This window comes from Elephas maximus, chromosome 4, assembly GCF_024166365.1.
Source record: "Elephas maximus indicus isolate mEleMax1 chromosome 4, mEleMax1 primary haplotype, whole genome shotgun sequence".
NCBI lineage: Eukaryota > Metazoa > Chordata > Mammalia > Proboscidea > Elephantidae > Elephas > Elephas maximus.
This window is the reverse complement of record NC_064822.1, coordinates 6,963,808-6,989,626: the sequence shown is the minus strand read 5'-3', so window position 1 is coordinate 6,989,626 and position 25,819 is coordinate 6,963,808.

Below are 25,819 nucleotides of genomic sequence, written 5' to 3'. Positions count from 1 at the left end.
TGGGAAGCTGCCCAGTCAAGTGTGAGCACCAACCGCAGGTGCTGACAATGACAATGGTATGCTTGACTTTTTCAGCTAATAATAGATAAATGATAGCTAGGTTATAAATAGATAGATTAGACAGATACGTACATACATAGATGATAGCTGCCGTTGACTCAACTCCAACTCATGGTGACCCCATGTATGACAGAATGAAACTTTGTCCTACATCATCCTCACAATCACCAGTATGTTCAAATCCATCATTGGGGCAACTGTGCCAGTCTTTCTCATGGAGGGTCTCCTTCCCCCTAACTGACTCTCTACTTCACTAAACACAATGTCCTCCTCTAGCAATTGATCCCTTCTGATGACATGTCCAATAAGTGTTCTGTTGTGATCCACAGGGTTTTCTTTGGCTAATTTTTGGAAGTAGGTTGCCAAGATTTTCTTCTTAGTCTATCTTAGTCTAGAAGCTCTGCTGAAAACTGTCCACCATGGGTGACCTGGCTGACATTTGAAATACAGGCTGCATACCTTCCAGCAACACTCAAGCCACCACAGTACTATGAACTGACAGATGGGTGGTGGCAGCTAACAATGGAGTTCCTAATTTTCCTAACCTCTTTGTGCATGTCTGCCTTTGTGTCTTTACATGTTCAACCTATCATGTTTTTTATTCAATCAAAGACTGCCTTTTCCCATTTATGTTTTTCTGGTGTGCATCATTGCCTTGCGTCTGTAAGGGTAAATATTCCATTAGCTGCTGTCATTACATTCATACAGGGCAACGCTTAATGCAGGGCATGAAGTGACTACTGTCTGGTGCCCAGAAAGTGATCTGGAGACACACTCGAAAGGTAAATGGCAAGTACAGAAAGGTGCCTCAAAGGAAGAGGACAAATATTTTCTGAGCTAATTGCTGGTTGCTTCTTCTGATCCATGTGAAGAACCTACCTAGGGAGGAAAAATAACAACAATAACCAAGAAAACAACCCCAATAACATGTGTGCAGCAGGGACCGCAGCCGCAGCTCCATTTGGTATAAATAAACATGTGTTAATCATTAGAGTTTGAAATGGATCCCAGAGCATGTTGCATTATAGCTACAGACGTGGAAAATGAAGCATTGAATAGTCAATAGCTATGAATGCTTAGATGGCAACAAAGCTACCTCTCAGAGCATGGAGTTCAGTATGGGCTGGGCTGGACAACAGGATGCCTTGGGTCGCATTTAAGGAAGAAGGAGGTGTATTTTCTTCAGAGGCAGCAAAGAAGTTCTCTGGCGTGCAACCTAAGAGCTTTGTAAGGGAGCTCCAGATGGATGCTGAGAATAAGACACTAAACACAGCAACAACACGCTAGTTGGACAGCTACCTGACAGCATTGGAAGAAGCCTGCAGAAATCTCCCCTTCATTAAGCTAATAATACACTGGCTTATGTGGTTAACTGAAGCCAAGAGCTGGGGATAATTTTACAAAAAGGAAAAAATTTAGCTGCCATGGTAACCTGGACAACGATGGATCTTCTGGATGTGACATTACTCCAGTCTGAATTACACAAAGTCACCATAAGCCCAGAAAGCAGAGTGGATTTAATTAGTTGGTTAAGTCTGCAGTACAGGAAGGATGGCAACGTTTGTCCTTTATTCTCATTCCAAATTCGCAAAGCATCCCTAGTATGAGCTTTCCTAGAAAAGGAGCATTTTTAGCTAAGCGCATGATTGTGAAATGATGCTTCAGATGGGAAATCCCCAAATTTAAATTCTTTCAAAATTCCAGAGAGTGCCCCAGATCTAAATTAGCCATGACTACTTGAAGGAGACATAGAGAACAGGCTTCATTCTATGTCATTCCCACACATCGGGTCTTCAAATATCCCTCCCCACAGGCTCAGATGCCAAGGTTACTATCTCCTAATTTTAACAGTCTGTTAAGATAAATTTAGCACAGAAGCCTTCTTTATCTTATTAATCAAAATATATTTGGAAAGTACTAAACCAAATCAAGCCCATTACCATCGAGTCGATTCCAACTCATGGCAACTCTACATATGCAGATTCCCATAGATTGGGACTTTACTATCTAAGATAGCATCCATATTCTCATAGACAAATTTATGGAGGGGTCTTAAAGGCACTGAAAACGTCTTTAAAATGAGAGGACTCAAAAGGCTGTTACACATGCACTTTGCCTTCCTTTTAGCCTCATTTCCTTGGTGTCTTGCCTATGTCTTAGATTACTAACAAGATGTGCTTTAAAATTTTTTCTCCTTGGGTTTCCATAACCCCCGCGTCTGGTCACTTTTAGGTCTCATTCGTAACTCCTGTTCACTGTGTCTTCTGTCCCTCCATCTCTAATGTTATTGTAGGCACCTGAGCTCATCGCTCTTCAATTTACCATTTGATGTTTTCATGTTTCTTGCAGTCTCCTCACATATCAAAAATGGAATTCTTCTCCCCTTTTCCTCTATTTCTTTAGTTTTATTTCAATGTCACCATCATTCTTCCAGGACTTCCAAGCTTGAAACTTCAAAATTGGTTGTCTTTATGTTCCATATCTAATCAGGCACCAAGTCCTGTGAGTTCCTCCTTCAGACTTTCCCTCAACTCAACCCAACCCACATACTTATACTTCCGTAACATCAAACTAATTACAGCCCTATAAACAGACATGTCTCTCAGGTCTGTGTGCCTTGAAGTATGTGCTTTCTTCAAACATCATTAGGTAATGAACAATAGAAACTCAAAATAGTTTACACAAAAGGGAGCTTGACTGTGAAGATCCAGAGGAAGCCCATGGAACTCAGGATAGGAAGCAAAGTCTACTTCTCAGGGCCGAAGCTGAGGACAAGAAAATTGTCAGGAACCAAGGCAGCTTTTCTCTTTCCCAGGAGGAGTTTCATTCCCTGCTTCCCTTGAAGGTCAATTTTCTTTGCTTATTCATCAACATGCAAAATGACTACAGGCACCAAGACCTACCAAGTCCACTTCATATCACCATCTGGCAACATGCCTAGGTCTTTTAGCACAGATTCTCAAGAGAAAGACACGGCTGGAACAACTCCCCAGTTTAACCAAGACCACACATGTCCTTGATCAGCTGTCTTTGGGTCAGAAACCAGGTACCCACCCGTTACAGGATCAACCCTAGCTCAGGAAGTGGGAGTGGTAAGCACTGTGAATGGGGTCCTTAGGAGTTGTGGGGAGAATAAGCAGGGAAGCAACTCTCATTTTAAGCCCTGTTTCCTAAAATACCCTTTCCCCACCCCACACTCAGGTACTTCCACTACTCATTCTTTGAAACTCACTCTTTCAATCAACATTTCATTCATTTTGTTAATTCCCCCAAACAGAAACAATCACACCCTGCTCTGTGCCATTAATCTTCTTGAGCCTATTTTTATAACTACACATAAATTCCCAAAAAAAAAAAACCTGTAGCCATCTAGTCTATTCCAACTCATAGCGACCCTGTAGGACAGAGTAGAACCGCCCCAAAGGGTTTCCAAGGAGTGGCTGGTGGGTCCGAACTGCCGACCTTTTTGTTAGCAGCTGCGCTCTTAACCACTGTGTCACCAGGGATCCACACATAAATTACTGAACTGTAATTATTTATTTGTATGTTTCGTTCTTCTGCTGAACCATGAGTCTCTTAAGGTTAGCTTTTGAACATTATTCATCTCAGTATTCCCAACATTGAGCACAGTGTCAGGTAGAAAGTGCTCAACAAATATTTTGTTGACTGAATTAATTGTAACATGCTAATTGGTCAATTAATATTTATGAATGATGTCTCTCAAGTCTGCCCTTTCCTTTAGGGAATTAATTGTATATAATTGAAAGGGCAAAAGTTACAGTTAGAAGCAATGAATTGGAAGCACACAGAGAAATGGGGATAGATCTTAAAAATGTTGTCCTTAGTGAAAAAAGTATGAAAAAGAATGAAATATATAATCAATATCACTTACATAAATTAAAAATATATGCACGCAAAATAATAATGCTTATTTTTGTAGAATAAATACACATCAAACATATTAAAATTGTTGTCTATGGGAAGAAGTTGCTGGAAACAAGTATAGGTAAAAAAAACAAAAAAAAATTTTAAAAAGATCTTGCACAGATCAGATATGATAATGTGCCTTGACCTGAAGAGAATGATGAACTTGACCATCTGCATTTGATGTCAAAATAAAGAATAAAAAAGGGGATGAGCTTTAGTATCATAAAGGTCTAGGTTTGTATCAGAGCTCTTATTTGTTAGTGAGTTGATACTGGGAAAATTAATTAAATCTCTTTGAACTTAGTTTCCTTATTTATAAAAACATAATATTATTTTAAACTTCATAGGATTGCCTTAAAAGTTAAATTAGAAAATGTATGTAGAAGAAATGTCAAAAAGTAACTCAATAATTATTAATATAAAAGGATTCTTACATAGTCTACTTGCCTGCATTTGCCTATAGGTTTTTCCGGTTCAAATATACCCACTACTAAATCAATCTTTCAAAGACATCATGCCTATGCTCAAAACCTTTCTACTGTTTTCCTAGCTTCGGAATTGGTTGAATTGTGGTGGCAAGGTGGGGGTATTAGAAATGATGTTTGAAAAAGTCTCTTAAATCTTGTTATCTGTAAGTTAATACAGTGGGGGAAGAAATGGCCAGGGGAGATGGCCAAGAGAAGTCAGGGAGGATTGCCTGGACTGCAAGGGAAGGCCACAGACTTGGCCACTAGAACACCTACTCTTCTTCTATAGTATGAGGACTGGTCTCAGATGTCACCTGGTGAGGCACTAGTCAGAGCTTAGCAACTCAGTCATTCTTATCAACCTCCTTTCATGAACCTTTAGCTCTAGGTAAACTGGATTTGTTATCATCCTCTCTGTAAGAAAAAAAAATAGTTTTTTTCTTTTTTTCTCTGTAGGAGTCTTGAAACTTCCTAGATCTGTGATTTTACTGAAGATACTCCACACTTGGAATGCCTTCTCTTCATGTCCACTATTTTAATATTATCCATTCTTCAGCTAAAACCAAACTTCTGTTTAAAGCTTCTCTAGATCATTACCCAAACTCATGGTATTTTCTACTTTTAAGATAGCTGCAGATATTTAGCATGACATACTGCCTTACCATAAGTTTGAGTCATCTATTCAATCTGAATTATATCTATATTGAGTGTATGGACTTTCATTTTTATGGTATCTTTGTGCCTAAATGGTCACTTGTACATAGTAAACATTAAAAAAAAGTATTGCCTAATGAAGAAGGCAGTTCAACAGTCACGTTGTTAACACAATGTCATGTTTAAGTGAGTACGTTGAAGACTAGAATCTCAACTTGCTCAGTCAGTCAGGAGAGGGCAAGCAGAGGATACAACTACCATGTCTGTGAGTAAATGAATAATTGTTCTTTTGAATTTTGAGTTGCCTTGTGTCGTTTTCCTCATCCATAAAGACTTGTGGGGTATTATCTAGGAGTAAGTCACAACCACAATGGGCCTTAAATATACCATTTGAAAAATGAGTGTTTAGCCAGAACTTTCTCCAACTGAAATCTTGCAAGGAAACTCAATCCATCACACAGAAAAAAATGTAACTGCCATGATTGAAGTAAGGAAGGAGATGGGACTCCCATCTTCTTGAAAAAATATGTCTAGGTACATCAATGATAACCTTGACTAGCACCTTTGAAGAGCATAGAGTAAATGTCATTTGGTCCTCAGCACTACACTGAGACATGGGCAGTGTTGGGGGCAATGGAATAAGAGCCTTTTCATGAGCCTGGGCAACTGTAAAAGATGCTAAAGGCAAGCAAAAACCAACCAGTCAAATTTACCAGGTAGCTAGGGCTCCTGGCATGGGTAGACTCCATCATCTCGACTATTTTCTTGATTTCCTGACTCTCATCTCCCACTCTTGATGCATTTCTATGCTTGATTTCTAGGCACTCCCAAGCAAATCCTAGAAAACTTGATAAGCTCCCCTTAGATCTCAGACTAATTCCTCTCATAGCACAAATAAAGCCTACACACATTCACATACTTACTTACCACATCCTGGTATCAATTCTGTATGCGTAAGTCATGAGAGGTAGCCCAATGATTATACCGATATCGCTGAGAAAAAGTGACTTTCCTAAGATCATGCTGACAGTGAAAAATTCAGTGTCTTGAATCCAAATCCAGCTGTCTCTCCAGTGTTCAGCTTTTGAACAAAGCATTAAAGGCGGGCCTGTGTGTTAGGATAATGCCATCTGATCCCATTAGTGACATATGGGCAGTGTGAAATACAGGGTGTTCCTCCTTAGGAAGCCATTTGGATCTCATACAATCAAACACTGAAAACGTTATGTTTTATGTCCTCACATTCAACATGTACTGTGATAGAAATGCAGCAGGATAGTTTGTCTGGTTTTAAGACATATCTACCTGAGGGGTAGAAGAAAGAAGGCATTGACATTTCTTCATTTCTGTAACCTTGATTTTCATTTCTTTCGCGAGTTCTTTTTAAATAATTAATCACACTCAATGAATGAGATTTTCTCTTCTCCTTCCTTGTCTCCTCTCTTTCCAGAGATCTGACTCTGTGGAATCCCAAAGATGTGTATTCAGAAAAGAGAACCCCAGAGACATAGAGAGGGCTGGGCTTTGGGGAAAGCCTTCAACCCATCCCCTCTCCTGCAGTAGAGAGTAGCTCAGTGATTTTACTTCCAGGAAATGCTGAGGCTAGAATTCAAACCCAGGACAGATTCCAAAACCTCTACTCACAACCTCTGCTATGGTATTTCCAGTCAATCTAGGTCTTTCATCTAAGGGTTCATTCTTGGGCCCAATAAGTCAAGTCAAACAGGATGTGTTTTTAACACAATTCACAAAAGCTGACTGCATTTGGAAAATTATTTGTAAAAATGAAATTACTAAAGTTCAACAGAATTTGAACTGATATCATTAGATGATTTTCACTTAAACTTTCTATTAATTACTCCTATTTAGTCTAAAACTACTGAAAAGTATACCTACAATTCACAAAATTTTAAACCTTACATTTCAGCTCAGTAGGAAAAACAGGGAATGAAGAAAGAAAATTCTTACAGCTCTAAATCTCTAAAAATGTTGAGCCCTAATTTGCTTTATATTTAAAAGAAAACTTGGTCTTTATTTCATTCAAATCAGTGTAAGTGCTGCACATAAAATTTTAGAATGTAGACAGAAGGCCTGTGATGCATAAATTATAGGTGTTTTCCCAGCTGGTTTGTATGTAGGATTTGCTGGATCGTAAAAGTTCAATTCAGTAAAACTCAGTTCTTCTGAAAAACAAACTAACTTGACTTAAAGAATGAGATTCATCCATTTAAAAAATGTATACTGGGCTCCTAGGATGTGCCAAGCAAGCATTGTACTTATCACCATAGAAGACATATATACACATGTGCATATAATATGGAATCTCTGACATTTACAAACACAAATCTAGCAGGTTGATTTGTATTTCTTGAAGAAGAGGAGAAGGATGGAAAGATGCATCTACAAAATTGGAAATGTTGGCAAGTCTAGCATTCATAAGCATGATACATGTTGAATTGTCCCTCCCTCACACTGGCTGTATGGACTTCTTTATAAAATAAATACTTATCCAATGTTTAAACATTAACGATGGTACAATGATGAGTCATTCATAATCTCTGCCCTCAGGGAGTTTATAACGCTTTGAGAACTTGTTGTTTGCTGTTGTTGTGCACCGTCTGGTCAATTCTGCCTCATTGAGACCCTGTATGATAGAGTAGAGCCGTCCCATAAGTTTTACTAGGCTAATCTTCAGAGGAGCAGACTGCCAGGTGTTTTCTTTTGCTGAGTTGCTGGTGGGTTTGAACAACTGACCTTTTGGTTATCAGCTGAGTGCTTAACCACTGCATCACCAACGCTCCTTATCTGATAACTACATGATTAAAAACAAGAAAAAGTATCAGTTTCTCTGTACTTCCGAAGCAAGAATGGTTACTTCTGAATAGAGGAATTGAGGAGAAATAAGAGCTAGGCAACAGCTGTGTTGGATTTTGTAGAGAGGGAGTGACATTAAAAAGGTTGACAACTTACTTTAGAGAAAGAGAAGAGAAATAGACTACAGGGAGCCAAGTCCAAGCCCCTGGGCAAGGAACTAACTGGTTTGGACAGAAGCTCCAGACTGTCATGGGTTGAATTGTGTCCCCTAAAATATCTGTCAGCTTGGCTAGGTCATGATTCCCTTGTATGATTGTCTACTATTTTATCTCCTGATATGATTTCCTTTTGTGCTATAAATCCTATCACTAGGATGTAATAAGATGGATTAGCGGCAGTTATACTGATGAGGTCTACAAGATTAGGTAGTGTCTTAAGCCAATCTCTTTTGAGATATAAAAGACAGAAGCAAGCAGAGAGACATGGGGACCTCATCCCACCAAGAAAACAGCACCAGGAGCAGAGCGCATCCCTTGGACCTGCGGTTCCTCCGCTGAGATGCTCCCAGACCAAGGGAAGACTGATCACAAGGACTTCCTCCAGAGCCGACAGACACAGAAAACTTCCCCTGGAGCTGATGCCCTGAATTTGGACTTGTAGCCTACTCAGCTGAGAGAGAATAAACTTCTCTTTGTTAAAGCTGTCCACTTGCGATATTTCTATTATAGCAGACCAACAGGAATCTATAAGAATGACCTCTTTATCTATACTGAGTGCCAATATTTTCTTATTCTTAAGTTCATTCCCCTATCTAGGAGTCCCTGGGTTGTGCAAATGGTTAAGCACTCAACTACTAACTGAAAAGTTGGCAGTTCGAACTCCCCAGAGGCACCTCAGAAGAAAGGTCTGGTGATCTGCTTCTAAAAAGTCACAACCTTGACAATCCTATGGAGCACAGTTCTACTCTGAAACATATGGGGTCATCCTGAGTCACAGTCGACTCACAGACTGACCCTCAGAAGCAGAAACTCAGGATACACGCCCGTGCCTGACCACTCACCCTGCTGTCCCCGCCTCCCACCCAGCAGCACCAGCCCCTCTTCTCAGCTCTGAAAGCAGCCAAGCTAACCCACTGCGAGGACTAAGTCATCATCAACAGGAGCTGCAGCCACCAATTTAGACCCTCAGTGACTGTCCTCATGCACTTTGTCACTATGCAGAATATAGATGAAGTAACAAGCACACGGATGAGGTAAGTGAGAAATGGAAATCACAAACTTGGACTTTAAGACTGTACCTTAGTGCGACTTCTAAACTTTAGGGTGAGAGCTTGCCTATCTATTCATAATATAAAACCAGGATGCCAGCAAATCTTTCATAAATCTGGATCAAAAACTTTTTCATGTGAAGTAGAGTTGGCAGGCCTGGACGAAAATCTATGATAAAGCCCCCTTCTGAAAACCTATGATTCACTTAGAAAAGAAATTCATAGGACTGTAGAATCTCAAGGTTGGAAAGGGCTTGAGAGGTAATATCTATAATTGATTAATGGGGTTCTACTAAAAATTCTTTATTTGGAAGTATCCACTTTATTGGGGGTTAAGGGTTTACTGTCCTTCCCAACTTCCCCACAGTCATCCTTGAAAATATCTGTCTGTGTAGGAATCTATGCTACTCACGTTTCTTAAACTAATCTGCAAATGGAATTCTGAGCTTGCCTCCAAGAACCAAGACAAGATTGTTTTAAAAAGAACAAATTTGAATTTGAACTAGGAAATACATGAGGGAAGCTGGCCATCCAAAGCAGTAAAAAGAATTATGGGAAAGCAGGCTTCTCTTTCCCTCACTCTTCTCAGAAACATGAACTTCTGAGCTGACCTTTTTTATTCTTTAACTTCTATCACACCCTGCATCCTCTGTTCACAAGTTTTATCTTTTCTGCTCACCTGTCTAGTTCCATTCCTTCCTATTCTCCTTACTGAAAGCCGCACATGTGGGATTATACAAAGGTTTTTAGAGAGAAGTCAAATTCAGAGATGATAAACAACAACGACAACAACAAAAAAGAAACAGAAACCCTACATTTTATAAATTAGAAATCCAAGGCATAAAAAATTTAGTGACTTGCTAGAGGTCATATAGTGAAAAAAAACCAGGGTCCCAAGTTCTAGGAAGATTATGGTCAGATAGACATTAACTCTGAGGACAGAATAATAACGAGATAAGGCTTATAAAGCACCTGGCTCCAAACCTGACATATACTAAATACCTAATAAAAATCATCATAATAAGTTTCTGTCCTCCAGGTCCTCAGTGTGATAAGTGCTAAGGAGCAAATGAAATCAGTTACAGGCAGAAGGAGAGGCCCGAGTAAGGGAGGACTGCTAATATCACAGGCGGCAGATCTTAAATAACTTCATCCTTACTCTGCCTCCTGCCCCTTGACACAGCCTCCTTTTTATTATCATGACTCTTTGATTTAAAAACCTTTTTGGCTTTATTTCTTTTGCTTTCACTATTTCTCTGGAGACTAAACTTTGAGAATCCATTAATATCACAAATATCAGCTGCACACTCAGTAAGAGGAAGGTGAGTGACATGGATACAAGAACTACTTCAGCAAACTTCATAGAACTAGGCCTAACTTTTGTCAAAAGCAAAAAGGCAAGAAGGTTTTCAAGCTACGAAAGGAAAACCAAAAATATGTAGAACAACTAAACTCTGTGGAAGATTTACTAGGTTATCATTAAAGATTAAAGATTTTTCATTTGTCTTGGTAGAGTTTCAGAAAGGTGAACTTCATATGGTTCCTAAAACTCTATTTTCAAAGTAATTTCCCCTTCATACCACTCTGTCAATGTCCAGTTGGTCTACTCCTACTCTCTTGCATATATCATCCTGCCCTACACACTAAAACGAAAAAGAAATTAGAGACAAGGTATCCACTCAGCTTAGAATTTCTAAAGCACTTGGCTTCTCTTTTGCCTTGCAGGAGCCCTGGTGGCATAGTGGTTAAGCATTTGGCTGCTAACCAAAAGGTCGGTAGTGCAAATCCACCAGCTGCTCCTTGGAAACCCTATGGTGCAGTTAGTTCTACTCTGTTCTATAGGGTCACTGTGAGTCACAATTGACTCCACAGTCTTTGCCTTTCAAGTAAACTAATTTCATTTGTAGGATAAACCTAAGGTGCTTTATGGGCACCTACCAGGGAAGCAGCAGTCCAAAAATCAAATGATGTATTGTGTTGGACAAATCTGCTGCATAAGGCCCCTTTAAAATTTTAAAAAGCAAAAAGTCACTTTGATCACTAAGGTGCACCTGACCCAAGCCATAGTCTGTTCCATAGCCTTATAGGTGTCCAAAAGCTTGACAATAAAAAAGGAAGACAGAAGAACTGGTGCATTCAAATGGTGGTGTTGGCAAAGAATATTGAATATACCGTGGACTGCCAGAAGAATGAACAAATCAGTCTTAGAAGAAATACAACCAGAATGCTACTTAGAAGTGAGGATGGCAAGACTTCAGCATATTTACTTTGGACATGTCATCTGAAAAGACCAATTACTAGAAAAGAACATCACGTTTGGTACAGGGTCAGTGAAAAAAGGGAAACTCTTAATGAGATGTATTGACAAAAAGCCACAACAATGGGCTCAAACATACCAACAATCATGAAGATGGCACAGAAGCAGGCAATGTTTTGTTCTGTCATACATAAGTTGGAGCTAACTAGACAACTGACAACAACTATCTCAAGAACTTTCATCTCATTTTTTAAAATAACAGTAAATCTTTTGATACTCCCTCTTTAAGACTACTTTTCTATGAAAAGGGAATAGACACACAACACCTTTGGAATCTCATCCAGGTAAGTAATGAGGGAAATAAAACTTTTTCTTGTCTTTTTTTTTGTTTTTGTACTTTAGATGAAGATTTACAGAACTAGCTTTTCATTAAATAGTTAGTACACATATTGTTTTATGACATTAATTAACAGCCCCACGACATGTCAACACTCTCACTTCTCAGCCTTGGGTTTCCTATTACCAGCCAGCTTTCCTGTCCCCTCCTGCCTTCTCATCCTTGCCCCTGGGCTGGTGTGCACCTTTAGTCTTGTTTTGTTTTATGGGCCTGACTAATCTTTGGCTGAAGGGTGACCCTCAGGAGTGACTTCATTACTGAGCTAAAAGGGTATCCAGGGGCCATACTTTTGGGGTTTCTTCAGTCTCTGTCAGGCCAGTAAACCTGGTCTCTTTTTTGTGTGTTAAGATTTTGTTCTGCATTCCAGGTTTGTCAGGACCCTGTATTGTGAGCCCTGTCAGAGCAGTCAGTGCTGGTAGCTAGGTACTATCTAGTTGTACTGGACTCAGTGTGGTGGAGGCCATGGTAGTTTTGGTCCATTAGTCCTTTGGACTGCTCTTTCCCTTGTATGTTTGGTTTTCTTCCTTTTCACTTGCTCCCGAAGGGGTGAGACCAGTGGAGTATCTTAGATGGCCGCTTACGGGCTTTTAAGACCTCAGACGTTACTCACCAAAGTAGAACGTAAAACATTTTCTTTATAAACTAGGTTACACCAATTGGGCTAGATATTCCCTGAGGCTATGGTCCCCAGAGTCCCTCAGCTCAGCAATTTGGTCCCTCAGGGAGTTTGAATGTGTCCATGGAGCTTCCATAACCTTGCCTTGTACAAGTCGCGCTGGCTTCCCCAGTATAGTATTGTGTAATGTCTTACCCTTCACCGAAGTTACCACTTACTTGTTGTCTATGTAGTGTTATTTCCATCCTCACCCCTCCCTTCCCTCATAACCATCAACGACTGGGAAAACAAAACTTTTAAAAGCAATTTTAATACCATGCCAGAAGTGACCTCATCAAACCTAAGATGGCAGCATGAAGTAGTGAGAAACACTGCCTTGAGACAGTAGAGGAAAAATCGAAGAAGCTAGGGTTTCTAATACCAAATCTGCTAGCATTGCCTACACAGTCTTTAAAAAAAAGAAAAACAGAAATTCATCTTTCTGGGTCCCAATTTCCTCATCTCTAACATCGCAGGGTCACACCAGCTGTCTCTGAGTCCAGCTTTAGGATTTTGTGAAATGTAATGCAAATATCTATAGTTGATTTTATTTCCTAAAAATCTAACTTGCCTTGTACCCCAAACTAACATGTTCTTCCCAAGTTATCTGTCTTATAAATAGAAACACCATTCTCCCAGGTGCTCAGATCAAATTCCTGGAGGGCACCTGTTATGGATTGAATTATGTACCCCTGAAATTTTTATTGTAAACCCTAACCTCTATGCCAGTGGTTATAATCCTATTTGGGAATGAGCTTTCTTTGTTATGTTAATGAGGCAGGATTAGTGTAGGGTTAAACTTGAGTCAATCTCTTTAGAGATATAAAAGAGATTGAACAAGCAAGCTAGTGAGCAGACATGGGGGAAGAGACGCCAAGACACTTGAATATCGCCCAGGAGCAGAAGCGCAAAAAAGACAGGACCTTCTCCAGACCAATAGAGACAGAGTGCCTTCTCCTGGAGCTGGCACCCTGAATTCGGACTTTTAGTCTCCTAAACTGTGAGAAAATAATTTCTGTTATAGTAGCACTAGATGATTAAGACAGCATCTTTCATGCATTTCTTTCTCTCCCACTCCACATTCAACTCATTAGTAAATACCCCAAGCCTTATTTTCAAAACATGCCCTCAGCTTGACTCTTTCTCAACACTTCCACTGTTAGAACTTTATTTCAAGCCACTTCGCTTTCTCTTCTCCTCTAACTTATTTCTCTGCTTCCACTTTTGCAATCCTAAATATTCTTCTCTACACAGCAGCCAGGGTTATCCTTTGAAAACATAACTCAAATTCTGTCACATCCCAGAACAAAACCATCCACAAGTTTCCCTTCAGTCTTAGAAAAATTGTGAAGGCTTTACCATGGTTTACAAGGGCCTACATGACTTGGATTCTGGCTATCTCATGAACTGTGGAGACTGTTATGGATTGAATTGTGTATCCCAAAAATATGTGTTGTAAATCTTAGCCCCCTCTGCTGTGGAGGAAACCCTGCTGGCGTAGTGGTTAAGAGCTATGGCTGCTAATCACAAGACTGGCAGTTCAAATCCACCAGGTGCTCCTTGGAAACCCTATGGGGAAGTTCTACCCTGTCCTGTAGGGTCACTATGAGTTGGAATTGACTTGACAGCAACAGGTTTGGTTTGGTTTTGGTCTAGCTGTGGATATGGAGCCCTGGTGGCACAGTGGTTAAGCATTCTGCTGCTAACCAAAAGGTCGGCAGTTCAAATCCACCAGAAGCTCCTTGGAAACCCTATTGGACAGTTCTACCCTGTCCTATATGGTTGCAATGAGTTGCAATGGTGTTAGTTTGGTTTCGGTATACCTGTGGATTTAGTCCCACTTGGGAATTAGGTTTTCTTTGTTATGTTAATGAGGCCATATCACTGTAGGATGTATTCTAAACCAGTCACTTTTGAGACTTAAAAGAGCAGATTAGGCACAGAAGCAAGCAAGCAGGAATGGAGAAAGATAAATGCCACATGTAGATCTCCGAGGAACACCAAGAAGAAAGAGAAGTTGAGACAAGGATTTTTCCCCAGAGAGGACAGAGAAAGCCTTCTCTAGAACTAGTGCCTTGAATTTGAACTTCTAGCCTCCTAAATTATGAGAAAATAAATTTGTTTGTTAAAGTGACCCACTTGTGGTATTTCTGTTATAGCAGCACTAAGAACTAAGACATACACCCTCTCTCTTTGCTTACTGGCCTCCTGCCACACTGATCCCATTGTTCCATTAACACTTGCTGAATGTTCCAACTCAGAACTTTGCACATGCCGCTCCCTCTGGTGGAATATTCTCCCCACACCTATATGGCTCACTATCTTCATAGGTGAATTAGTTTCCTAGGGTTACTGCAACAAAGTACCACTAACTGGGTGGCTTTAATAATAGAAATTTAGTGTCTCACAGTTCTGGAGGCTTGGTGTCTGAAATTAGAGTGTTGGCCATGTTAATTCCTTCTGAGGGCTATGGCGGAGAATCTGTTCCATGCTTCTCTCCCAGCTGGTGATCTTGGTGCTCCCTGGTTTGTAGTTGCATCACTCCAATCTCTGCCTCTGTCTGTCTTCACACGGCCGAATTCCCTCCGTGTGTGTCTCTGAGTCTCTTTTCCTATTTTTATAAGGCCATCAGAAATGTTGAGTAAAGACCCACACTACTCCGCTATGACCTCATGTTAAATAATGACATCTTCAAAGACCCTATTTTCAAGCAAGGCCATACTTACAGGTACCAGGGGTTAGGGCTTTAACATATCTTTTTAGGGGACACAATTCAATCTATAGCAATCTTTCTGTTCCAATGTCACCTTCTCAAAGAGGAGGTAAGATAAGAAAATAACCTTATCTGAAATAACTGCCTCATCATTGACTACCTCGCCTCTTCCCCTGCTTTATTTTTTCTGGTACCTCTTATCACTGATTTGTTGGATTGTTTCAGTAATGGTCCCCAATGAAGTATACCTTATTGTACCCATGCCCTTATCTATTCCCTTCCCACATTGGCTCTGGGCATTGACATTGGACTCTCTTTTGTCAATGGGGTCTTAATTAGCATGGGTCTTAATCAATTAGCAAACACAATTGAAAGAGAGGCTCAATAAATGCTCTTTGGTGCTTGCTCCTGTGGAACCCTGAGATGGCCCAGGATGAAAGACTGTGTGGGTAGAGGGAACCTGTAGTCCCAGCCCTCCCAGCCAAACTCAGCCACCAGCTGACCTTCCACTTGAAAGCATTGCATGAACAACTCAGGTGAGACCAGCAGAACCACCCAGCTCACCCACAAAATTTGAGACGTAATAAACCTTTGTTCCTTTAAGCCACTCAGTTTAGGGCTGGTTCATTATTTACCAAAACGTAACCAAGACAGCTCCCATAATATTTCTTCACCCTTATTGTTATCTTCCCATTGGAATATAAACTCCGTGAGGGTAGAGATTTGTTTTTTTCACTTTGTAATTCCATGATTTAGAGCAATGTGTTGAGTATGTTCTTAATACATATTTATCAAACGAATGTATGCATGAATGAACAATTTCACTGTTCATAAATATGCTGCTTAGCCCAAGCTAACTTTCTCATGGTTATTTTGTATTATTAAATACTTTGTCAAAAAAAGAAAAAGAAAGGTAGCATTTAAATTTTTTTTTTTCTCACAATCAACCCTGTTTGAAAATGAACATTTTCTTCTTGGAATCACTGGGGGCCTTGGATTCAAACATCCCAATCTCATTCCTGACTTTTGCTCAACACTTCATTATCCATTAGTGACTCCTTCAGTGGGTTTACAGCTTTGAAGTGTGTGGCTGCACATATCTGGTTAACACATAATTGCATCACGTGTTTAACTGGAAAGCTGTTTGCCACATAATGGAGGTCTGGTGGCACAGTGGTTAAGAGCTACGGCTGCTAACCAAAAGGTCAGCCATTTGAATCTACCAATTGCTCCCTGAAAACCCTATGGGGCAGTTCTCCTCTGTCCTGTAGGGTCGCTATGAGTCGGAATTGACTTGATGGCAAAGGGTTTTTTTTGTTTTGTTTTGCTCTTGGTTGTTAAGTGTTGGAGCAAGCTATGATGGAGGACTTCCAGTGAGGGGTGGACAGTTTCCTGAGAAGATGAGCACATCCGGAATGAATGCAGGACAATTGAAAATTTCCTACAATGTTTTGGTTCATTCACACAGTAGGTGCCCATGACCGAAACCACTACTGTGCCAATTCAGCCTTTCTGGTATATCATGGTCCCCACAAGCATGTGGGAGCATGAGTCAAATGCTTGGCTCAAGGCATTATTGATTTCTAAACACACCCATCACCGAGCCACTGGGCTCATGTACAAAGAACAATACACCTTTCAAGTAACAGTTATTTTCTATAGGGTATAATTACAGTTATAAACCTGCCATCCCTCCCGCCACATTACAAAAATGCCTTCCCTACACATTTGCAGCCTCAGACCCTGAAGAATGAAGAAGGCCATGTACAATGTAAGAAGAACGCCATAAATTATGTGGATGACAGAGGAATGCAGACTCCAGAAGCCAGATTTAACATCCTGTTCCCTGCAGAGTAGGCTGGCTCTGCCTCTTTCCAGTTAGGTCAACAATGAAGGATCCAACCAGGGAAATGAGGTACTGGCGCTTTAAGTGGAACTTTAAGTTGAGCCTGGAAGTGACTGGAATTTGGGCAGACTGTAGACAGTAGATATCATTTGTTCTGTTTTGTCACTTCTCTCAAGGAAATAGCCTAGTGTCACAAAAGGCAGACCTAGGAACTGGAAGTTGGCTTGCTTGAGAGCTGCCCTTGAGTCTGTCCACAATTGTTGTGCATAAGTCATTTCAGCTATCTGGGTTGTAGTTTTCTTATCCGGAAAATGAGAGCTAAGGTCCACTCAGCCCTAGAACTTTATGGGACTGAGTTAATCATCTGCCACCCATTTGTCAGTTTGTCATGCTGTGGTGGCTTGTGTGTTGCTATGATGCTAGAAGCTATGCCACCAGTACTACAAATACCTGCAGGGTCACCCATGGTGGAAAAGTTTTAGCAAAGCCTCTAAATTAGGACAGACTAGGAGGAAAGGCCTAGTGATCTACTTCCAAAAATAAGCCAGTGAATACCCTATGGATCACAGGAGAATATTGTTTGATAAAGTGCTGGAAGATAAGCCCACTAAGCTGGAAGGCACTTAAAATACACAATGACTACAACAATGGATTCAAGCAAAACAATAATTGTGAAGATGGCACAGGAACGGGCAATATTTCATTCTGTTGTACGTGAGGTCACCATCAGTCAGGGTCAAGTCTACGGCAACTAACAAGAAGGTGGTAATATCAAAAACATGCCTGTTTACCCATCTTTGACAGATGGACCATAAAATAAATACATTACAAATTTTTAACATACATTAATAGATATATGGAACAAGTAGCTTTTTTTATAAAACTGCCTTCTAGAAGTTATATTATATTTGTCTCTAAAGTAAACATCTAAGCCCTGGTGGCACAGTGGTTGAGAGCTTGGCTGTTAACCAAAATGTCAGCAGCTCAAATCTACCAGCCGCTGTTTGGAAACCCTGTGAGGGAGTTCTACTCTGTTTTGTAGAATTGCTATGAGTCAGAATCGACTCAATGGCAACAGGTTTGGGGTATTTTTGTTTGTTTGTTTTTAAGTAAACTTCATGAATAGATATATCCTGCAAATATTTCTTGAGCACAGTTGCACATCAGAAACTAGGCCAAGCACTGGGGAGAGCCCAGAGGACCACATGAATGAGGTCCCTGACCCCATAGAAGGCTGCAGCCATCTTAAGAAGGATTTTGCATTCTAGGCCAAGGAGTGTGGATATGAGTCTACAGGTCATAAGCCAATGAAGAGTTTAAAGCAGGGAGTCTGATTCGGAGGAGGAGCTCTCTGGTAGCATGGCTGCTGGAAGGGGAAGAAGTTGATAGCAGGGAGACCAGCAAGAAGGTTGCTGCAATAGTGTGGATGAAGGATGAGGAGACGTATGTCTTAGCTACTGTAGACTAACTGTGTAACAGACCCGAAAGTGTAATAGCTCAACACAGGAGGCGCTGGACTGGGCAGTTTCTCAAGGCAGTGGGGTAGCTGTCCTTCACACATTTACTCAGCGATCCAGGCTCTCCCACCTGTGACTTACCACCCCACAAGGCCTCATCATCATCTGCATCCAGCTGGTGGAAGATGAGAGCATGGAGGAACATGTATGGCAGAAGTTTTTGTGCCAAGCCTGGAAGGGTCATGTGCTATTTCTGGGTTGTCATAGCCACTCTGACTGCAACAGAGCCTGGGAAACAGGTGTACTCTTTGAGGTGACCAGGAAGGCCAAGACCATGGATTTTGAAAAACATCTAGACGTTTCCAATACAAGGCCTGAGCCCTTTGCTATTGAGTCAATTCCGACTCAGCAACTCTATAGGACAGGGTAGAGCTGCCCCATAGGGTTTCCAAGGAGCGCCTGGTGGATTCGAACTGCCGACCTTTCAGTTAGCAGCCATAGCTCTTAACCACTATGCCACTAGGGTTTCCAGGAAAAAGACAGGGGGATGGAATTGGGAGGTATTTCTGAAATATAATCACAGGGTGAGGTGACAACTTGGAAGGGAGCTAAGAGATGAAAAGGAGAAGTTTGGTGATGGCTGTGAAGTTTCTGGCTTGGAAAACTGAAATTAAAAATACTGTAAGTAAATTATAATCATTTTGGAGGGTAATTTGGTGTTATCTATAAAAATTTCAAGGGGAGCATAACTTTTGCACATACTCCAGGAATTTAGCATACAAAAAAAAATCACAATATATACACAGAGGCACTCACTGCAGCATCGCTAGATTAGACAAGAAGAGAAAACTACCCGAATACCTGCCAAGAGGGAACAGTGTAATAAGTCACAGCACAGCCACATAACACCACAACCACTGAAAATAGTGAGATAGCTATCTAGGTACTGACGTGAAAAGATGTCTAATTTGTATCGTCCCAGTAGAGAAAGAAATTGCAGAATGGTAGGTACAACTATGTTTTGGAATAAAAATATATACATGTATATTCATTGAAGAACTCCAAAAGGCTACACCAAAAACCATTAGTGGCTATTTGGGAAGTTATGTATTATTTAATATCTTTTTTTTTTTTTAACTAAGTATCTATTGTCATTTGTTAATCAGAAAAATACATAATTTGGGGATGTTTTTTCTTTTACTTACCCTTATTATGTTTTTTTTAGAATATGTAAGGCTATATGTGTTTGGTCTTTGGGGAGAGGCAGGATGTGAGTTCTTCTTATGTATATGCATATGTGAGTGAGAGCGTGTGTGTGTGTTGTTATTGTTGCTATTTCTCCAAATACTTTGTAGCATTGCCAGTTTCCCCATTTTAGAAAAGGGAAAACAGAGGCTCCAAGAAGCTAACGTTCTCCCCAAGGTCACAAACATCTGAAGGCCCTTTACTCAGGCTTTATATAAAGACGGTGAGGTCCTCCTCTGCCACTGCTTTACGGTAGCACCAGCCCACAGCAGCCAGACTTTCATGGTGGCATGATGCGACAGGGTAGTGGGCAGGATGGGCGGAGAGAGGGAGGCAAGGAGCAGAATAAAGACAGGTTGTGTCTTTTCCCAAAGAACACATGGAATGTCAGCTAACATAGCCCCTTTGTCTGTTTTCACTTTGCCCGTTTCCTCTTTTTTCCCTTTCCTCTTCTTACTTCTTCCATCTCTTTAGGTTCTCCCTCCTTTTTCTTTAATTCCTCTCCCTGGCAACAAAATAAAACTAAGAGACTAATGATGGAGAAAGGAAATGTAAAGATCAACAAACCTTTGCATTGTTTTCTATCATTCACAAATGTAGCCATAGAGCTCTTTTTGTTTTTGTTTTAATCACAAACCCATGAGAGACACCAGCAAGATGATTTGGGGTATTTGGTACCTTGTTTCCTATAGTGACAGGCTCATGCCCTTAAAATTGTATGATTAAACTCTTGATCCCAGATACCATTTGAGAAATAAATATCAGTTGTGGATTTTTTATTAAATCTTGAAGCTAGCAATTAATTCCTGTTTGTCTCTGCTTTCTATATCAATCCAGTCAGTCATCTTTCTTAAATATGTTGAGTGAACAAATAGCAAGGGTGTATATTCAGTATTAATTTTTTATCTTGCTTTTCATGAATCAGGACAGGATTTGTGTTAAATGATATAACAGGTATTTTGTGTGTAAAATATGTAATAAGAGTAGACCTAAAATATCATATATATTTATACAAGTTTACAGAGCTCTATTATTTCCATGTAATAAGACATTCCATAAGCTACACATGAAATCCTTTTCTTAGCTTTATAGTCATTACAGAGAGAGAGAAGGAGAAAGGAAGGTAAAAGGAGAGGGAGAGAATGTGGCTAGCAAACATCACTATTTAATCGACTCTACAGGAACGGGTTTGGTTTTTGTTTTATTATTTCAACTTCATCCCTATTGCTCTATTTGTAAAAATATATTTTAGTATATGTTTAAATAAGAGGATTTTTTTGCATTTAATGTAGTAATGACTTTATTATAAAAATAACCATTGGAATGCAGATGGTGATACTTCATGTCTAAATAAAGTTAACAATAATTCCTGAAAATGGTTTATTAGGCTCTTTTTTGCATAAATGACAGTAATGCCTCAATATGGGCAGCATGTGTCTGCAGCAGCAGATTTACTTGGAGCAATAAGAACTGCAGACTTTTTCAAAGTTATTACAGTGTGTTCAGAAGAGGAGAAATTTGGTACAATATTTTGATTTCTAATAAAAAAAACCCTATAGTATGGCTTTCAAAAAATAGTATTGTGTGTGAATGTTGTAAATTGCTATCATTTGTATGAATCATCTTCAGCTCTCCCTGCCCTCAAGAAAATCAAATAAATTAGACTAGACCAAGGATTAATTGGTTGCCGAGGTTCAGTTTCACAATCATTTCGGACTTGTAGACGTTCATAAAAAGACTAATTGCAAAGTGGCTTAAATTTTTATTATTATGATTTAATTGTTCAAAACAATTTTCCTTAGGATTAATTTTTCCAAGTCATTTATTTCACTTCACCAAATGACCTTTTAGGAAGTTCTGTAATCAGCACACTTTGTTAAGCCAAAATAAGAAATACACAAATATATTGCCTTATTAGCTTTCTTTTCTTCCTCTCTCTTCCTTTCTTTCCTTCTTCCTTTTTTTTACAAAAGCCATACATCTTATTATTAAAACAATTCAAACAGTAACAAAAGTCTTCCCTTGATTTCATCAAGCTAGTTTAGCTTTACATAAAAAAGAAAAATATTTTGAAAGAGTATACTGAGTGTTTAATATGAAAATGTTTAAATATATTATATAATATAAATATGTAATCTAACATATTTAATACATAGATAAGATAAATATGTATATTTATTTTCCTTTTGCACAAATCTTCTTAATTTTTAATTAAGTGTAGTATTTTGTATTTAGACTCTCCACTATTGGACATCTTTGAAAGACCTGAAGAATGTTTCTTTCCATAGAGTACAATTTAGTAAAGTTTTTTTTTGTGTGTGCAATAAGTACTCAATTATTTAAATCATCAAAATATATACAGAATAAGAAATTCAACCCAGTATATTCACATTTGTCTAATGTGAAAAGCCCACCAAAAGGTCGATGACTACATACAGCCTTCAATATGTGTTATACCAGAACATAAAGAAAACAAAAATCCTCACAACTGGGCCAATAAACAATGTCACAATAAATGGTGAAGAAACTGAAGTTGTCAAGGATTTCATTCTTCTTGAATCAACAATCAATGCCCATGGAGCCACAGTCAAGATATCAAATGGCATATTGCATGGGGAGAATCAGCTTCAAAAGACCACTATAAAATCTTAAAATGCAAAGGTGTCACTTTGATGACAAAGTTACACCTGACCCAAGTGTTGGTCCGGTCAATTGCCTCATACGCATGTGAAAACTGAACAATAAAAAGAAATCAAGGGAGAATAGGCACATTTGAATTGTGGTGTTGGCCAAGAATATTGAATATACTGTGGACCATCAGACAAACAAATCCATCTTGAAGGAAGTACAGCCAAAATGCTCTTTAGAACTGAGGATGGCAAGACTTCATCTTGCTTACTTTGGACATGTCATTGGGAAAGACTAATTGCTAGAAAATGACATCATGTTTTGTAAAGTAGAGGGTCAGTGAAAATGAGGGAAACACTCCATGAGATGGATTGACAAGGTGACTACAACAATAGGCTCAAACACACCAAAGACAATGAGGATGCCACAAGACTGCACAGTGTTTCATTCTGTTCGTCCTACTTGGGGTTGCCATGAATCAGTGCCGACTCTGCAGCAGGTAACAACAAGGGGAAAGTTTTATTGTTTGGCATCTTAGTCTCCAAGGTAGAGATGAGGATTAGGATCGGCAGTCTAGCCTTGAACTGGACTCAGTTGAATCAATATTGAGTTGTGGGACATTTGACATCCATTTTTATGATGAACTTCAAAAGAAAAAAGCAAAAAAAGTGGGAAACAGAATGAGATTCATCCTTGAATAATCACACTCAAATGTTCTTTAATGGTTAAAAGTTGCGTGCATTTAAAATATAATTTACTCTCAATAATTTCTAATGTGAAAGCTTCACCTATATAAAATAAACAAAAAAAAGCACAGATTTATGAGGATTATCTTTTAAATCGTCTTATCTTGGTCTCTAGTTCTCACCTGGTATTCGAAGAGAGGGGAGTCACCAGTTAAACAGAAACAATGCATGGGCGGCCTGTGTAGTACCTGTAATGCACTCGTGAAAATATGCAGCCACGGTGGGAGAACGGAGGGAAAGCAGAAGGTAGAGAGGTTGTTGTCATTAGCTGCTGTTAAATCGGCCTCCGACTTCATGATGACCTAATGAACAATGGAACAACAGCTGCCCAGTCCCGCACCATCTCCGTGATTACTGCAAATCAGATTGTTGTGATCCGTAAGGTTTTTATTGGCTGATTTTGAGAAGTTAACCATCAGACCTTTCTTCCTAGTCCATCTGAGTCTGGAAGCCCTGCTGAAACCTGTTGAGCATCATAGCAACACATAAGCCTCCATTGACGGATGGGTGGTGGCAGTGCCTGAGGAACATTGGCTGAGAATTGGAACTTGATTTCCCTCACTGAAAGTGAGAATTCTAGCACTGAACCACCACTGTTTTCCTCCCCACCCCAGACGTTGTTCTTGTTAGGTGCCATCTAGTGGGTTCCAACTCATAGCAATTCCATGCACAATACAATGAAACACAGCCTGGTCCTTCACCACCCTCATGATCGTTGCTATGTTTGAACCCGTTGCTGCAGCCACTGTGTCAGCCCATCTCATTGAGGGTCTTCCTCTTTTTCATGACCCTCTACTTTGCCAGGCATAATGTCCTTCCCCAGGGACTGGTCCCTCCTGATAACATGTCCAAAGTACATGAGATACAGTCTAGCCATCTTCACTTCCAAGGAGCGCTCTGGCAGTACTCCTTCCAGGACAGATCTGTTTGTTCCTGCAGCAGTTGGTGGTGTTTTTAATATTATCTGCCAACACCATAATTCGAAGGCATCAATTCTTCTTCAGTCTTCCTTATTCATTGTCCAGCTTTCGCGTGCATATAAGGCAATTGAAAATACCCATAACTTGGGTCAGGCACACCTTAGTCCTAAAAGTGACATCTTTGCTTTTTAACACTTTAAAGAAGTCTTTTGCAGCAGATTTGCCCAAAAAATAGGTCATTTGATTTCTTGACTGCTGCTTTGATGGCCATTGATTGTGGTTCCAAGTAAAATGAAGTCCTTGATGACTTTCTCTGTTTATCATGATGATGTTTATTAGTCCAGTTATCAGGATTTTTGTTTTCTTTATGTTGAGGTGCAATCCATACCAAGGGCTGTAGTTTTTGATCTTCATCAGTAACTGTTTCAAGTCCTCTTGCTTTCAGCAAGCAAGGTTGTGTCATCTGCATAACGCAGGTTGTTAATGAGTCTTCCTCCAGTCTTGATGCCGGGTGTTCTTCATATAGTCCAGCTTCTTGGATTATTTGCTCGGTGCTAGAAAAGTAGGCAGATGAAAGAGCTCAAAACATGTTTCCATTCATTTGCTAATAAAGGTAACTGGAAAGAAAAAGATGGGAGACATGAGAGAAGAGTAGTAACTAATGGAACAAGGTCCCAGAGAGGACTAGAGGTGATGGGATCAGGAATAGACCACTTGTTCCAAAGTCTTATAGACAGGAACTTAGAGATCTTAATAAGCATTGCTACTTTCAGTATAGCATTAAAAAAAAAAAAAAAAAGATGTTTCCAAAATTGTGTCTTTCCCCTTTGCATTTAGAATTTTAAATCTTCCCACAGCCTGAAGATCTCTCGGACTTCTCTTATTTGGAGCTGTGCCTCCCATTGAGTTCTCTCTTCCACCAGGGTACAGGCCCAAGTACTCTGTGCTCTAGGCTAACATTTTCCAGCCTCTTGTGACTCATTGGAAACCCTGGTGGCGTAGTGGTTAAGTGCTACTGCTGCTAACCAAGAGATCGGCAGTTCAAATCCACCAGGCGCTCCTTGGAAACCCTGTGGGGCACTTCTACTTTGTCCTATAGGTTTGGTGGGTGTGACTCGTTAATACTTTTCATAATAATCTTGCGAATCACTTCTCTCAAAAAATGTTTATGCTATAAAATGAAATAATTTTAAGTTAAAAACATTTTAGATCTGCCTCCTATTTAAAGACTATATTATAAAATTTGTTTAATGTAACCTTTTTTAAATTAATTCTATGTATAAAAATTTTCAGCTTTTCCATTTATGTGACACATCCTGCTTGATCTAGTTTAATTATGTAAGAAAAAAAAGAATGGTTTAGTAAAAAATTTCAAAATGATACTGCATGTTATTCGGGGGCTGATGTATATTATAATATGTGTTAAAATTTAATTACGTGTTACATCATCAGGATTTGACTAAAGCTAGGTTAGTCGCTGATGTTTAGAATTCCTGCATTTTGCAGTTTAAAAGTCAACTGGTTCATTTTTATAATTGTTAAGTTCTAATGATGATATAAAATGAGTTTTTAAGCTGTTATTTTCAAGGACGTCCAAAAATAACACATTTTCATTAGATGAAAAGCCAAATGAGATGATTATTAGTATATATTTCTTTCTACTGTTTTTTTTTTTAAACATTTGTGGTATCTTAATGAGGTTTATAAAAACATTATATGACTTGTAGAATTTGTAGAAATCATCTTGAGGCAAATTTGCAAAAATA